Consider the following 15,278-nt stretch of genomic DNA (forward strand, 5'->3'; position numbering starts at 1 on the left):
TCTGGGAGGGAAGGGTGGGGGAGCGCCCTGCGTGCCGCGGGGCCGCGGGACCAGCCCCAGGCTTTGTCCGGGCGACGCGGTGGGGCCGGGTGGGCGCTCGCTGAGTGATGCTTCCCCCCCGTACTCGCCGTGACAGATTACAGCTTGATAGAGCCGCAAACGCCGAATAGCAACAGAGGCGTCAATTTAGTTATTAACAAAGGATGGTATTCAAATGGCGCTGGCACGGCTCCAAGGCGCAGGAGCTTACGAGGAGCACGGAGGGTGTATTAAATATTCATCGAAATCTTGGCATTTCGTTCCCATCTCTTGCTCTCCCGCCCCCTCCCCCTGAAATTATTTGGTTCTAAAGGTTAGAAGCCTACTTCAGAAATTAATTATTTCATTAACCCGTTATAAATTAGGTTTTTACAACTAAGTTTTTTAGGGTCGCTGCAAAATGGGTCGTAGTGGCACTTCATCAGGTTTGCTTGTCACGTGAGCCCTGACCCCGGGCACGTGACGGTGCCGACCGATGCTCACGGCAGCATGTGACCCTAAATGCTACGTGAGCTCAGAGAAAAAAAAAAAGAAAAAAAAAAAAAATTTAAATACAAAAATATAAGCAGGTCTGTCTCCTGCCTTCACCTGCCCTGTTGTAGTTGAGCCGTACCTGCCGCCCGGAGACCGGTGGGCGCAGGCAGCTCCGTGCCGCTGCGCCGCGAGACCCTGCCCCCCGTTTGGCACCACGGCTCCCCATTTGGTGAGTTAACAGACGCTTCCAGCAATTAATTGGCGCGGCTCTGCCGGCGCTGCTCATTAGCATGCAGGGCGCGAGCGGGCGCTCCGCCGCGTGCAGCCTCGCCCCGCCGCCGTGGGAGCCGCGGGAGCCGCTCACCGGCCCCGACGGGCCACGGGGCCACCCTCCGCGGGGGGCTCGGGGTGGGGGGATCGGCCGTCGAGGCTCGCGTGGGCTCGCCGGGGCGCGGCGGCGTCTCCGTCCTCCCGGGCAAACAGGGCGACGCTCCACAAAGGGCTCCCCGCGGGCGGGGGTCAGGGCGCCCCGCGGCCGACGGCTTTTACTGCGTCCGTGCTGGGATTTAAAAAAAAAATGACGTGTCCCGAGCGGGGTGGGTTTGGGGGGGCTGCCTCCCTTCCGCGGTCGGTGCTGGCAGCGCTGGGGATCGCGCCCGCTGCCGCTCCCGAGGTGGCGGCTCTCGGACAATGTGGGTTTTATTTCGGCGCTCGGCCGGGGCCTCGGCGCTCCCCGGCGACGTCCCCGCCGAGGGCGGGGGCCGCTCGCTCTCCCCCCGCCAGCCGCCGTGCGGGGACGGGGGCTGAATCCGTAATGGCGGGGGGAGCCGGGCGCGGGCCGGCGGGCGATGGCGATGGCGATGGCGGCGTCATTAGGATGCAGGTCCAGGGCCATCTCCCTGGAGACCATGGGAAAGGAGCGCTGGGTGCGGCGGGCGGCCGCGCTGGGAAGAGGGCAGCTGCGAGCAGGCGCTGAGGGGCGCGGATGAATTACTGCCCCCGTGCAGGCACAAGCCTTTGTTCCCGCATTGTCAGCAGAGAAACGGGAGAGGAAAGTAAAATGGCTCGGGCGCAGCCCGCGGTGCGGGGCAGACAATGGGCCGAGCCCGGCTCGCAGAGCGGACCGCGCCGCTGCCGCCGCTGCAGTTTTAAGCATCGGTAACAATTTTATTTTATTTTTTTTTTCCTTGTCCTTGAACTAATTATCCAGAAAAGCGCTTTTGAGCTGACACCGAATACAAATTGCCGTTCTGGTGTGGCATTGAAACTGCAGCGATCCCATATTTAATACTCGGGGCATTCCCGGGCAATCATTAGCCCCTTTGTGCCGCTGAAGGAAGCCATATGTTTCAGAGACATCTCTAAAGATGCTTTGCAGAAACAACAAAAAAAGGGATTTCTGTGCGTTGCTGAATGCGGCTGCCAATCACCCGGCATCCCGCGCCGGCTCCCTTGTGCTCGCCTGGAATGCGAGGCGGCTCCGGCGGCTCCGGTAAATACGGGCTCGTGTTTGTAGTCGGGATTTGTCTGGGGGAATGAGCTGTGCAAGCTTTTAATTGGCACGAATGTCCGCCCTGCCCCTTTCTCACATTTGCTGGCTCTCCCAAGTCTAACTCTTTTTTTAATTCGGAGGGAAGCGGCTTCCGCGGCGTCGCTGCTTGAGAATAATTTTTCTCTGCTGCTCGTACGGGTTTTTTTTTTTTTGACTTGCCGCCAGCTGTCCCCGTGAACCAGCACTTAAACAAACAAACAAGTGACCCGGGCCCTGCCGCGCCGCGCCGTCCCCCGGCTCATTTCTCCAGCTCTCCCCGTAGCAGTTTGCTCACACCCCGTATTTTTATTCCGTTTAATTGGCTCTGTAATAGTTTTCACGGCAAGCAATTCTGCTCCCATCAAAACCTGCTCGTGTGAACGTTCCCCGGTGGTACGAAGCGGATAAGTAATGAGGGAAATTGATCCCCGTCAGCTGCGCGGCCCCGGCGGCGTGCAGGGGCTGGCTGCTCGCGGGGCGGTAGCCCGGGTTGCGCTTTCTGTGAGCGCCACGAGGCTGCGGCCACCAGCCCCACGGAGGGAGAGGACACGTGGAGTCGCTTCAGTTGGTTTTTCCTCTACAAAGGGCTTTTTGGGGGCTGGGGGCTCCAGCTCGGGCAGCAGCGAGTGCCGGGGCTGGGGCAGCTGCAGGCCGGAGCCCAGGGGCAGGTTCTGGGGGTCCCTCACACCGTGTGACCCCCAGGAGGCGGTGGGAGCCCCAGGCCAGCCCGGGTGTCTCGGGGGGCAGGGGCAGTCCTGGGTGCAAACCTCCAGCTGCGCTGGCCGGCAGGCGGGGCGGCCAAATCCCACCGCAGCAACACCCCAAACTGCAGCCAGACCCACGGAGCGTGGGGCGGTGGGTCCTCCCCAGCACCCCTATGCAGGGAGGCTTCCTCCCCTCTCCTCCTCCTCCTCCTCGCCCCCATGGCCGCCCTCCCGCCCAGCTCTGGGGCTGACAGCGAAGGCCCCTCTTGCTGGGACCGGTTCTCCCAGCCCGCTCCGCTCCCGCCCCCAGGGGAGATGGGCTCCAGGGCTGCCCCCGGGGGGTTTTCTCCCCGGCTTTCCTGCTGCCTCCCGGAGCCGTTCACATGCAGATCGCTCTGCAGAGCTCAGGAGCTGCAGGTCAGCAGAGGCACCCCATGGAAAGTGGGGACACAGCCACCCGCCGGGAGCCACCGGGTGCCAGGATCAGGGACCTGCCCCCGGGACCTTCCCGTCACGGACCTCGTGCCGTGAGGGTCCCACGGCCAGCTCTGCTTCTGAGTTTGCTTCATAACCGTGGGTGCCGCCGACACTAAACATTCAGACACGAGAGCTGAGACCCTGAGGCACACCAGAACTCTGCCAAGAGACCCAGGACCCGTCCCGGAGTGTCCCAGCCCTCGCAGAACCCGGGCGATGCTGCGCAGGCCGGGTGGCTCCGGAGCTGAGAGCGGCAGGAATCGCCGGAGAGCAGCTCTCCAGCCTTAGCACGAGGAATTAAGGATGGATTCGTCAAAGGCTGTTAACAAATGGTCAGTAATTAAGGCGGCTGCCAGCAAATGGAGAGTTTGCTGCATGCAGCCCCCCGGGGAGGCTGGCGGGGGATCGGGGTGAGCAGGGGGGTCCCTGCGTGTGCATGCTGCGGCGGCAGGCCTGCAGGTGAGCTTCTGGGGTGCTGATGGGGGGTAGGAGTCCATGGGGCAGCAGCCTCACCCCTGCTCAGGCCTCGGGTGGGATGTGCCACGATGGGGTCCTGGGCTCGGCACAGCCCCTGCAGCTAAAGCCAAATTTTCTCAGAGATCTGCTCCTGCTCCTTCCCGTCCTATCGACACGGGACACGAGGAGCAGCTTTGTCCTTCCCTCCTTGTCCACTGAGGAAGGTTGAGCAGCCCCTGGGACAGCAGCAGTTCTGGGGATGGTCTGTACGGCCTTTGCCCTCTGTGTGGGACAGGGATGGACGGGACCCCCAGAGCAAGGGGGACCCCAGCGGCAGGAGGGGCTGTGGCGAGAGGAGCGGGCTGGGGAGGCGAGCAGCGGGCGGGAGCAGGGTTTTCTATACGGTTTTGTATCTCCCCCTGCTCCTCTCAACCAAACGAGCCCAGTTCCCGTGGTTGTTCCTCACGCCTCCGGCCGCCCTCAGCTCCCCACGGCCTGGACGTTCGTCCTCTGGAGCTGGTCGGGAAGGCAGAGCCCCGCGTCCCGCCCCGGGCCCGCAGGGTGCCGCTGAGCCCCGGCCGACTGCGGCCGCCGGAGCCCTCTGACGGGCTCTTGCTTCGTTCCCCAGATCGGTGGCCAACTGGGCTGCTCTTTGCAGGGGCCCCAGGCGGTGGGGTGGAGGGCAACGACTGCGCCGGGGTCAGTGGCCGTGGCTCCCAGTGAGCCGCCCTGGCAGGGTCCCGGCGATGCCGCGGGGCACCCGCCCGTGTCCGTGCGCTCTGCGTGCGGGGGTGAGGCAGCGCGGAAAAAACTCAAGCGTTTGGGAAACGCCTGTGCTGGGCCAGTGGCTCCTGGGCGGGGGGAGCCACCGGCCCCCTCGCAGATGTTGTGCTGAGCCTCGGTGCTGCCGGGAGCCGGGGCCGGGCTCGGGGGGTCTGTGGGGCGTGGGGGGAGCTGGGCAGGGACCTTGTTCCCGACTCCCCAGGGAGCGCCAGTGCCTGGCCCAGGCAGGGCTCGCCCGGGGCGTCCACTCCGGCCACCAGCCTTGAAAGGCCCCGATTTCTAAAGCTCAGCCTGGGCACGCTGCGTAGGATTGTCTCTGTGGGCTTTCTGTTTGCTTCTACTTGTTCAGGTTTATGTCCAGCCTTCTCCTGTGCCTGATTAAAACCCGGGGACCTATTTCTTCCCAGGATGTAGTGCCACACGGTGTAGGAAAGGATTTAAACCTAAACCCCAGGTACCCTTTTGTTCCCGGGACGTGGTGCCACATGGTGTAGGAGTGGATTTAAACCCACGTGGGCAAAGCCCATCCAGGGTCCCGTTGGAGGAGGGTCCCCGTCCCCCAGCGCCGAGCCCCCCCAGTGCCCCCTGCTGCGGTGCCCCAGCCCCTCCAAGCACTTTCTGTCTTGTTTGAAGCAACAACCTGCCCCTGCCAGGCCCCTCGACACCCCCCGGAGCTGAGGCCAGCCCTGCGTCCTCTGCCCCCAGCCGCTCCACCTGGTCCCCAGGTTCCCCATCAAACAGCCGGCGCACAAAGCAGAGCTCTCCATTTTGATTTAATAAGTACCTGGAAATGTCATAAAAGACGTGATAATAAAATATCAGATGCAGGAAGATGACTAGCCAAAAGGCATTTAAAAAAGGGAAGAGTGTAAACGCAGTAGATTAAGACACTAATTCCCATCCCTTGTATGTTCTCCATCTTCCTGTGTCTTGACAGACAGAAATAAATGCCCCCTCTTCCTGCGGAACACTATCTGCCTCTCCTCGCTGTATTGTAACCACGGGGTGCCCACAGCTGTAACAGCCCATTTATTCTCAAGATTTGATGCTTTATCACTTTCAAAGGAGCGGCTTGGCTAGTTCATCACACATTCCCACTGCAAGCACTTACACTTAAAGGACAGATAGCGATTCTGATGGTAATGGCTAAATTTGATTTTTGACGCTCTGAAGTATCTCTGCAAATTAAAGACCTGCAATTTGTGCCTCGGTTTAGACCATGCAACAAGGCAACAGGAACAAAGACAAAAGGCGAAATGAAAAATAATTTACATGAGTTTGGAGGAGCCAGAAGGTCCCTCTGTAGCTTGGCTCTGGGAAAGTAAGAGCTGTGGGTTGTTGGTTTTTTTCTTGTAAATGTAGCTTTGAACCAAATAAAATGCCAGTAAATTCCCAAGCCCAACAGCAGTGCAATAAAGACAGGAGCCAGATCAGCAGCTAAGTGATGGATGTGTTAATGTTTTAATAGGCCGACCACCTCATAAATAATTTGCTCAGTTCTAGAGTAATTGACCCGGTCACAGCGGTAATAAAGGGCTGTCCCCTGGGCTCTTGTTCAAAGGTTCAGCAAACCCTTCCAGAGAAAGTCTTAAGTGGCTTTTAACAATATATATTTTATATTGTTACAGTCTAGCGCCCTGCTAATTCCGCAGCCAGTGCAAACACCATCGGTTCAGCTCTGTGGATATTTCAACTAAAAAAAAAAAAGATAACCGAGAGCGACTTCTGCCAGGTGGGCTCTTTGTTTGCTCTCTGGTGAGGGGGACCTGCGTGCGGAGCAGCCCCCCGCGGAGCACGGCTCGGCTCGGAGAGACGGAGCCTGCGGGTGCCCGGCCCGGGGGAACGGTGGGGGGCAGCCAGAGAGGGGGTGGCTTTGGGGGACCCCCCCAGGCTGCAGCCAGGCCACTGTGGCTGCGGCCACCACTGGCCGTCCGGGCAGCAGGAGCAGCTGGAGCTGGAGCTCTCCTGGGGTGGTTGTTGCTCCCGTGTGCTGGGTTTTCCTCCTTGCACTGGGTGTTCCTGTGGCATACTGGGCATTCCTGTCCTTTACTGGGAATTCCTCCTTTTCCAAACTGGGTTTTCCCACTGCACGCTGTGTGCCCTTTCCCCGTGCTGGCATTGGGAGCAGCTTTACTTGGCTGCTTCATTATTTGTAACCTTTGGGGTCAGGCAGTTCGTGGCATCTGTGGCTCTACCCGTAGCCACCACCTGCGGCTTTTAAATTTTTCTGCGCCGTTAATTCAAGCTTAACAAAACTCCTCTGTGTCCCAGCAGGCCGATGTTTTGAGCATGTGGTGCTGCGGGATTCGTCCCAGCACCCGCTTTGCTGTGTCGGTGGGATGGGGCAGCGTCGTCGCATTTCTGTAGCTGCACGTAAGGAAGATGCCGAACAGCAGAGTCATTTGTCAGATGAAATCAGCAGCGTCTCCAGCACTGAGCCTCCGCTACGAGGGTGGGGTTAAATTCGAGGCGCTGAGGAAAGGCCCCCGTTGTGGAGGGCAGCTCAGCAGCCGAGGGGAGGCGGCCGGCCCGGCTGTAGCTGCTCTCAGCTGTGGCAGCCCTGACCCGCAGCTTCACGTCCCTTATCTGGGGTCACTTATCTGGGGTCACTGTAACGCCACGTAAAACACCGCCTGGACTCAGCCCTGGCTTTTCTCTCTGCGTGGGATCGGGTCTGGGGGCAGCTGCCGGGCGGGCGATTCACCCCCGGGCTCGGGAGGGCTCCCGCCGTGCTGGGGTGCGATAACCCGGCAGCTTGTGCCGCCTGTAAACCGCCGTGTGCTCAGACCCCCACCGGCTCCCTGCGCCGGGCCCGAGGGTTTTCATGCAACGCCAGCTGCAGGCGTTAGCACTGGGGGTGCTGAGCGAGGGGTGTGGGGGCCGCTGGTGTTCCCCAGCAGACCCCGGGCTGCGGGTCCGTGCGGAGGGGAGCGGGAGGAAGGCCCCGGCGCAGGGTGGGCTCACCGCGGCTGCCGCAGCGGGGAGGCACCCGGAGGGGCTTTGGGTGCCCCCCGGCATGATCGCTGGGGAGTCATGGTGGTCCGGGTTTCTGCGGCGGGTCCTGCAGCAGCACGACCGCCCCAGGGACGGGGCCCTCAACGCCTGCGGGCGATGTCCAAACGGTGGAAGGGCCCACGGCCGGGGTCCCTGGGGACCGGCGAGGGGCAGCGGGCTGGCAGGTTCGTTCGCAGGGCCGCGGTGTCTGGGGGAAGTGAAATCCCCCGCGAGTGCCGCTGGCAGGCGGGTGCTGCTGCCATCGGTCTGGCAGCGCCTGTGCCGGCAAAGGGCCCGGTGCCCACCCATGGGAGACGGGTGTTGACTGTGGCTTTGCCTGTTTGCTGTGCCCTGTGTCCACTCATGCCGCTGTTGGTGGCCAAGCAGCTTCACTGAGTTGGCAGAAATCCCCCCCCAGGAGCCCCCCAGCCCTGGTGCGGTGCCTGGCACCGTGCTTTGCCCTCTGCTTCCCTGCAGGGACCCCTGAGCCTGACCCGCCGGTGCCGGGGCTCCCCGGGGCTGCTCAGTGCCCGTGTGCCAGCGGCAGAGCCCGGACCCCCCCAGCCACGGCATCCTCTCGCCAGAAGGATCTTTCCTTCCGCCCGTCCCTTCTCCTCCCCGCCTGCCCTCCTGCACACGCAGCCTCATCCCGATCATCAGAGGCAAACGTGGCTGTAATGAAAAGTAAATTTAATATCCTTGCCCCTATTTTTGTAAATTAGTATAACCATCAGCTACAGAATAAATGACACCTAATTACTGTTCAGGGAAGTTCACGCAGAAGCGCTTGGCCGTGAGGTGATCGCGGGGAAGCACCATCAGTGACGGCAAATGAACACGATGCCGGCTGTGGGAAACTGTAATTACAGGGGACTGACATACCGTGAGCTGTTTATGATAATGAAGTGGTGCATCAAATCAAATTAACCTTAGTTATTTAACACAGCATGCACCGAGGACTTGTCTCAGAGGATGCTAAACCCAAATCCGGCGCCCTCACCCAAGTCAGAGCAGCGTCTCCGGCGCAGGCACGGGCGGTCGCTTTGCTTTAAGCCAGGTTTAGTGCGCGGCCGCGGCAGCGGGCCGGGCCGGCCGGGCCGCCGGTGGCGAGGGCTGGTGCGGGCAGCAAGCCGCGGAGCCGGTGCCGGCAGAGCCTGGGGGGCCGCCGGGCCCCCGCCACCGCCCTGGCTCCGCGCTTCGCCGCGCCCGGTGCGGCGGGGGCAGAGCCCGGGCCGGGGCACTGTCCGTGCCCGGGCGGGCGGCGGGAGCGGGCGGCGTTTTCTCCCGGTGCGGGGGCTCCGGCCGCGGGGCAGCAGGATGCGCCCCGGCCCGCCGTGCCGGTGCGAGGGGGGGGTCACTCGCGCACCTCCTCCCCGCGACGGCGGCTGGAGGAGCCTTCGCGGCGAGATCCCTCCAGCTGACGGGTGAGTAACCTCCCGGATTAACGCGAACCGCGCTTAAAGACCAACGACCTTCCCGAGCCGGGTCCCGCCTGCGGCCGGGCTGTCCGCGGGGTGCCGCGGGAGGGGCTCGGCTGGGCCCGGGGGCGCCGGGGGCACCGCGGCGAGGGCAAGGGGGCAGACTCGCTCTGTGACCGCGGCTCGGTAACACCGTCCGGGGGCTGCCTGCGGGTCCGGGGGCTGCCTGCCGTCCGGCCGCCGCGGGTGGGGAGCCGGGCTGCAGCCTCGGCTCGCGGGGCACCGGGGCCGGGCGGGCCGGGCACGGCTGGGGCAGGCGGCGGGCGGAGCTGCCGCCCGGGCTGGGGGCACAGCCGGCCGGCACAGCCCCACCACGCACTCGCTGCCGCCGGCGCAGAACCGAAGGGTGAGAGACAGAACCAGCCTGGATAAACCCCCCTGCCCTGGCTCGTAGCGTCCCCGTCCCAACGGCCTGCGGCCCTCCCGAGTACCTGGTTTGCTTCCGAGCGTTTTGTTACGGGTGGTTTTGGTTCGGTTTGGATTGGAAAATATTTGCTGAGGGCCCTGCGTGTGTGCGGGCGCCTCTGGGGAGGCGAGTCCCTCCTCGGGGAAAGGATTCCTCTGCAGAACTTCCCACTTGTTGGGAAAACACCAACGGCATCTTCAGCAAAAGGCTTTCCTCAGTGTAACGAAAAGTGAGGGATTTTGGAGTACCCGCAGTCAGATTCATCCTGAATTATATTTTTGCATATCTTTCTGTTTACTGGATTTTAAAGAAATGTTTACAGTCGTTTCTGCTTTCCAGCAAGAAGAGTTTTCACGCACCCGTACACACCCGTGCACAAGCTCAGGGGCTCAGACAGGCAGCAAAGGGCCGGGCATCAGTCGCTGGAAGCGGGTGACACCGTGGTGGCCCTTTCAGGGGACAGCGGGTCCCCCTCCAAGTGCTCCACCCGGCACAGCTGCCCCGGGGGGGCAGAGTCTTGCTTGACATCGTTTGAGGTCGTGCTGAACCGCACTGACACCTCTCCGGGCCCTCTAGTCGCCAGCCAGGTACTGGTGGCTCCCCTGTGTATAAATTAGCACCCCAGGTGTCATCCCAGTAATTCCTCCTCTAAAGCTGGCTTTGGGTCCTGGTTCACGGTGGAGGGCGCTGGCTTTTGTGGTTATGGGTTCATTTTGCTTCTTTCCATCAATATGAAAATGTCTTGTGAGTCCTGAGAGTTAATCACTATTGTAGGGGAATAAAGAGAGGAGATTTCCTCTAATCCCCTTTAAATGGCCTCCAAATGAGGGCTCCAACAAAGATGACTAATGACAGACATGATTAAACTAATTCAGTAGGTGAAGCTTTGATGAGAGCCCTCCCAGGCCCAGGTATGGCCGTGGGGGATTGTGCAGTGACTCGCCACGCTGCAGATGCAGAGCTCCTCACTGCCATGCTTCAGCTGAGCAAACTCATTATTTTTGGTTTTGTTTTGACCAGAGGATTGCCTTTTTTTATCGAGAATATTTTCATCTCTTTCCTGCGAACCTTTTACTTACCACTGCCAAATATAATCTCACTAATGGGATACTAAATCCAGACTCACTTAACAGCCAGCTGCATCCCTCGTACCTCATCCAATAGGTCTCATCAGAGGGTTCCCTCTGAACACGCATTTGTCTTTCAAGATCTGATAACTGTGAAGAAATATAAAGGCAATGAAACGTGTCTGAGGACCTCTCCAAAGAAGATGCATTGGGCTCTGGAAACCTGCTGTGGTAAGCTACGGTGGTGGGTGCGAACTCTCTCCCCAGGTAACCTCCGCAGAGCAGGGGCCTTGCAAGGCCGACGTGGGGCTGGGGACGACGCGTGTGAAAGACCGAGAGGGTGACGGGGTTTGAATTCAGACTCTTGAGATGAGCAGCTTTTGTGGCCCCGGGCAGCTGCGGAGCTTTCCCACGCTCCAGTCCTCCAGCAGCCCCCGCTGCTTATCCCGCTGCGTCCAGAGTGTGAATTAACTGCGATTTATGAGGCACTTGTACAAAGTCGGATCCAACTGTTCCAGACCCTTCTCGCTCCACACGCGGGCACAGGGCAGGACCAGCTCCGGCTGGCATCACCTCGAGGGGGTGGCTCGTTTGCAGCGGGACGGGGGGATAGGGAATACGTGTCAGCAGCGAGGACTTCAGGTGCCTCCTGCCACGTCGGTGGAGTCCAGCTGCGTCAATACGCTTGGCAGGGTGCACGGGGGGAGCTGGGAGCAGCCTCCCGCCCATCCGTGGGTTTAGCAGAAACCCGGCCTCCGCTCTGCTGAGCTGGGCTGTGGCTCTGTCCCGGCCTGTCCCTGTCACCTCCCCGTCAGGCACACCCGGCCCCCAGCCCTCCCCGGGCACCTTCCCCAGCCTCGCATCGCTCCGTCTGCCCGTCCCCCAGCACCCTCCCGCGGTCCCTCCGCGCTGCTGCTCGCAGGGGTGCGGCGCTGACACCCGCTTCTTCTCCTTCTTTTCTTCCCTTTGGCCACCATTGTCCCTTTTATGAAGGTTCCCAGCTGTGGCCGCTGGGTTTTCCCTCTGCCCTGTGAACGCCAGCCGGGCTGGGCTCACGGGTGGCACGGCGGCGTCCGAGGAGGAGGACGGTTGGGTTTAACTAGTCCTGCGTGTCACCCTGCATTACCTGCCAGTTCGGGTGGCACACGGTCACGTCTCTCCGGGCTCACCCCTGGTGACTCTGGGGATCCCTCAGGCTCCGGCACAGACCCCAAGGATGCGTCTGGCCGCCTCCCTCCTCCCTTAACCCAGCGCTTCGCCCTCCCTCCCCTCCCTCAGCTGGTCTCTCTCCCCTTTGCCCTAAGGATTTCCCTCCCCGGTGACCGCCCTGTCCCTGCGGGTCACCCCTTCCCGGAATCCTCAGGGAAGCTCCAGCCCCTCCTCCCCGCTGCTCCCGGGTGACGACTCTGCAATATGCTCTCGCTCACCAACCCTGATCTGTTCTTGACCGGGATGAACCGCAAGAGATCCCCTCCTAGGCCCATTAAAACACCCAAACCTGCCCAGAGACAGGTGTAAGAATACGCAGGACAAAATCAGGGTGTCCCATCCCTTCCCCGCATTATTGGCAATGATTAATGTGACACTATTGCTGTCCATCTTGCTTTTGTTTAATTATCATTTCTGTATTGTTCGTGTCTCTAGAGACCCGATCTGGCGGGAATGGCTTGATGGATTATGTATGAAATCCAGGTCAACACGTCCAAGTATTACTGCCTCATAATTTGCTGCGCCACAGAGGCCAATATAGATGCCTTGTGTTATTAATTATACCAATATATTTTCATGAGTAATGTGATTAATTAGGCTGTATATATTACAGTTGCAGGCCTGTTCTGTTGCTGTGTTTGTTCTTGGATGGAGGTGGCTGGCTCTGAGACCAGGCAGCAAAATCTGTAGCTTGGACTCGGTCTCATTCCTTCTCTTCCAGAGCATTCAGGGGAAAAATACAATTCCATACGCTGCACTTTGCGTGCCAGGGAGCCACGAGGCAGCGGGGCAGAGGAGAGCGGGGCTGGCTCCGGCCACGGCCGCAGGGCGGCTGCTCTCGCTTTTAGCACCGCAAGGATGAATTACCCTTAAAATAAATCACAGAGACTCATCTGACTCACTGAACTCCTTAAAAAGCGTATCAATGAAGTCGTTCCTGTAACTCATTTTTATTTTCCTTTCACAAGCTCCAAGCACAGGATCTAAACCGTGCTGAGCGTGGCCCCGCGCCGCCGGCTTGCGGCACCCGCGGGGCGGGGGTTCACACAGTGGGTTTAACCTGTCACAGGCGACGTCCCCATGAGCTGCTGTTGGTCTGCACGGTGTGAAGACAGAACAAAGTGTTTGCAGCTTTGCTGCGGTGTGAAAAGATCCCCAGAAAGCCAGATTTTTGACAAAAGCAGCAGCCTCCCCATCTTGTGTTGGGGCTTCACCCTCCCCGGCCGGCCGTGACCTGTGTCCCTCGGCGTGTCACAGCCAGCACTGGGACCTGGTCCCCCAGCTCAGCATCACCGAACCTCTGCGCAGCGGAGCCGAGCTCTGCCGGGCTTCCCGTGGGGCCAGAGGAGCCTGTCCCTCGATTTCTGCCTCTCGCTCTCAGAGCTCGGCTCCCGGCGTCACAGCGGAGCTGAAACCTCTTCTGTCTTTTGTTTCCATTAAGGTCAAAGAAGAGTCACCGTCCTTTAAGTGCCAAGAAGAGCCCTTCCACCCTCTGGTGCAAGAAGACTTTGAACAGTAAGGCGGCTGCTTTTTCTTCCCCAATGGTTGCTGCTTGATTGCATGTACACTGATTTTACTCCGGCTGTTTCTTTCCTTCTTGTCACGAGTTTGATTGCAAGGGTTTGTTTCTTTGCTTTTTCATGTAATTTAGCCCCGGCAGTCACACAAACATCCCGTTGGTGACGGGGTATTGTCCTGTCCTCCCAGTGATGCTTCGAGATCTTGAGTTGCAATTTACCCATCAAGTTATTCCTTCAGTGGGAACAGCAGGAACTGGGGGGGATGACACAGTCCTGGCTCCTCTGAGCCTCACTAACCCCTCGGGGAGCATCTGAGAGCCCTTCTCGCTGAAATGCTGCTCCGCTGGTGGGGGGCCTGCCAGCACCCCGCCGGGGGCTCAGGGCAGTGGTCAGTGCTGGGGGACCCACCTGGGTTTTCTGTCTCACTGGGTGGGGGTCACTCACGCGCCTTGGGGGACCCAGGACAGCGAGCTGGCGGGGTGCAGGGTCAAACCCAGTGGAATTAAGGTGGGCAGAAGCTGCTCCAGGCAGTCCCCTCACATCACGGCCTGCTGAGGGAAGCAGGGACAAGATCCCACTCAAGTTTCTGACGTTTCCAGAGCGCTGCTCTTGCACCCTGGAGTGAAACCCAAAACTTTCGTGGTGCTTTGACGCGTCCCCGTGCCGCGGGCCGTCGTGGGCCGAAGCAGCAGCAAGGGGATGTTTTGCTGCACGGTCACACTCACAGGCGGGAGCGACACACAACGGGTCAGCTGCGGCTGCTTGGCTGCACGGGACCTCGATTATAATTATGCCACTGGCTGCGGCTGGCACCCAGCCTGCCGCGCGCAGCCCCGCCAGCTCGCTGTCACGGATCTCTGTCTGTCCGTCTGTCTGTCTGCAGCCGTTCGGGCCCTGCCCTCAGGCTCGGGCTCGCCGCACGGGGCCAAGGAGGCTCATTGCTTCCACCCCAGCATGGCCAGCAAAGTCCCCGCGCTTGTACTGGCCAAACTGTGCATTAACTGGGATGGGGATCCCGCGCGGGAGATGGGCAGAGGCCCCGCCAGCAGCTCGGGGGACGGGGCGTGCGCTCTTTGCACGCCGGGCAAGGTTTGCTATTGTGTGTGCGGGCGTGCAGAACCGCATGAAATGGCAGACACGGCGCGGCAGGCGGGATGGCCCAGTGCTGCCAAAAGCCGCCGGCGCTGGTGCCGTGTCCCCCCGTACAGGGGGCTGTGGGAAGCCTGGGGGCACCGTGCGCAGGTAACGCGACGGCCCGGCAGCGCGGTGGGGAAATGGGGCAGAATCAGCCGAAAATAGGCACAAGGAGGACGGGCTGGGACACGGCAGCCAGGCTTCTTACCGCCGAGCTCTCTCTTCAGGCCCTGATGCGTATTTATTTGTTTGTGCTGGAGCTATGGGGAGGGTGAATCCCCCTCTCCAGCAGCCAAGGGCAGGCGCTGGTGGTGCCGCAGCCCTGGGCTCTCGCCGGGGGGTTCCACCAGCAGCATGGCCCCGGGGCTGCCTCTGGCTGGGGCGGCTGGGGCAAGTGGGACCGAGCCCCGAGGTGAGAGCCCTGCCCCACGCGTGGGGAGCGGGGCTGTGCCACCCCACGGGGAAGCGGCCGTGGGGGGCAGAGGAAACCCCAAAAGGGCGCCTGAGCCTTTCCCGGTTGCGGGCACAGCGTCATCTGCGGGAAAAAGCAGCGTTTGTGTTTCTCATCAGGTGTCTGAAGTAGCCTGTGCTGTGTTTCAGAGTCCTACACCTCCTTCCTGACAACAGGACTCACCGGGAGGGAAAAAATGCAACGGGGAGCCCTTCCCTGGCGGGGGGATCTGTGCTGAGTTTGGACGGACGCGTGTGCCCTGCCCCACGTCGGAGCACGGTGCTCGGGTCGTGGTGCGGACGATCCCCAACCCGCTCCCCACCTCTGCCGGGGAGGCACCGGGGAACTCGGCGTGAGTGAAACCTGCCCGAGGTGGTCCTGCCCCGGGGACTGGGCCATGGCCAGGGAGGAGCCTCCTTTAGTCCACATTCAATTCTTGGGACTGAGCCCCCCTCCCCCTGGGACAAGCCCATTGCTGAAAATGCCTTTTAGAAGCTCTGGTCACAGTCAAAATTAAATCAGAAAATGAACTATTACTCAGAGCGACTCGGAGTT

At 60.8% G+C, this 15,278-nt stretch overlaps 1 protein-coding gene across 4 annotated transcripts in view; it reads left to right on the top strand.

Annotated features, from left to right (window-relative positions):
* Nucleotides 1-15,278, top strand: part of TNRC6A (trinucleotide repeat containing adaptor 6A) — a 95,010-nt gene that overhangs the window by 8,836 nt on the left and 70,896 nt on the right. For 2 of the 4 annotated variants that reach the window (XM_074919484.1, XM_074919486.1), the window contains exons 1-2: nt 9,804-10,640; nt 13,060-13,133. The gene's annotated coding sequence lies outside the window, so the exon portion shown is untranslated. Of the gene's footprint in view, nt 1-9,803; nt 10,641-13,059; nt 13,134-15,278 lie in introns of those variants that run through there. The other 2 variants (XM_074919485.1, XM_074919489.1) reach the window with 1 other exon arrangement.

The sequence above is a fragment of the Athene noctua genome, chromosome 15 (assembly GCF_965140245.1).
Source record: "Athene noctua chromosome 15, bAthNoc1.hap1.1, whole genome shotgun sequence".
NCBI classification, from domain to species: Eukaryota; Metazoa; Chordata; class Aves; order Strigiformes; family Strigidae; genus Athene; species Athene noctua.